A 1860-nucleotide genomic window follows, 5' to 3' on the forward strand; every position below is an offset into this window, starting at 1 on the left:
TCTCAAACTTTCTCTCCAATCTCTGACTGTGATATCAAATCAAAGCAATGCAAAACAATAGCTCCATCAAACAGGCGCCTGTTATGCTGATCTACAGTGGTAGCCTCTAAACTTCTATAGTAGACTAGCAGCCTTCTCCACCACAATAAGAAAGTGCATACAAAAATGCCAGTTTCTTAGCACTTGCCATCCTTCGGACATATGAGTTGAAATGACATAGCGATAGGCCAGCACTGGACCAGAAATTACACGTAGACCCTTTAACGTGTTGCAGTCTGGCATGCTGAATGTGATCTAGATCAGAGATTTAACTGTAGAGTCGGATCCTCTCCCATTGCCCTTCCCCTCCTCCTCTCTCTCCCTCTCTCCCTCCCTAAGGACTTCCTAGTACCTATCCCTCTGGACACTGCTAATGTCCCTTTCAACGCTCTTCCTTCTGTACCCTATGGGCATAATTACTCCATTCCCTCTGGGTGTTCTACAACATGTGCACCACTTGATTCGTAACAATGCTCTAATTGGGTTCCCTATAGGCACTCATTCCCACTGTCCCATCGGGTCGTAATGATGAACTAAATAGCAGTTAGCTCGGAGGCCAGAAAACCCCTTTGAGACATAGAAGCTAGACTTCATCTGGTAGGTACAGCTTTGGTGGACAAAATATTTGGACCACCTTCCAGATATTGTGAGTTTCACCCAACTTTTGCACAATCCATGCCTCAATTAATTTAACAAATTAAAAGTCCTGCTTTCAAGCAATATTTCACGTAGTTTTAACATGGGGGTTATTCGGCACTTGATCACCATGAAAACCAGAATGTGAACTAATCAAACAGGAACTATCTCTCCTAAATGGTATTCCTCCGCTATGTTCTCTTCTATCAAAATAAAAAAAAAAATGATGTTCTAAAACATTGGAGCCACAGTCAGTTGAAAATAACAGTAGCGGGATCTGTTCACCAAAGTGTTAAATGTCAGTTTTCAGGCTATTTTCGTGGCCCCATTCAAATGAATGGGAAGTAAAAATCTGAATGCTACAAACTTGTCCAGTTGCATCTGATCTTGGTTATTAGTTTATTTATATTCTGGTTTTCATGGCGGTCAAGAGCCAAGTAACCCCCATGTTAAAACTAAGTGGAATATTGCTTTAATCTGTCTCCTCCCCTTCATTTACATTTACAGCTGAAATCAATAAGGGATCATAGCTTTCACACAAATTTACCTGGTCAGTTTATTTCACTTACTCTATAATGGGTGTGTTTATTCCTCCATCCAGTACACAAACTCACCCAATTCTATATGGGATTCCTCTTTTGTATAGTATATACAATAGATAATTATTCTAAAAAATGTGTTAATATAATGCTTTTTCCATGGACACTAAGCTCTGTACATCATTAACATGACTGTTATCTCTCTCTCTCTCTCTCTCTCTCTCTCTCTCTCTCTCTCTCTCTCTCTCTCTCTCTCTCTCTCTCTCTCAATCCAGTACCTTTATTGTCATGACTGTTTATCAGTTTAACATTATTGACAAAGCATTATACAAAATGTAAATTGGGTAACACTTTACAATAAGGGTCACTAAGTTAAGGGTTAGTTAATGCTTAATAACATGCTTAATTAAGTTAACTAATGTGTAATTTACTAATGGTGTTCATGTTAACTAAGGTATTAATTTATACATTATTTAATAGTTTATAAAGATGAGTATTAAATAATGTATAAATTAATACCTTAGTTAACGTGAACACCATTAGTAAATGATTACCAGACACATTAGTTAACTGTTAATTATTAAGCATTAACTAACCCTTAATTAATGTACCCTTATTGTAAAGTGTTGCCTGTAAATTTTCAAAA

Source organism: Centroberyx affinis, unplaced genomic scaffold, assembly GCF_046629955.1.
Source record: "Centroberyx affinis isolate AG114_WGS23_722 - 3 ecotype Tasmania unplaced genomic scaffold, CSIRO-AGI_Caff_v1 ptg000721l_1, whole genome shotgun sequence".
Classification (NCBI taxonomy): domain Eukaryota; kingdom Metazoa; phylum Chordata; class Actinopteri; order Beryciformes; family Berycidae; genus Centroberyx; species Centroberyx affinis.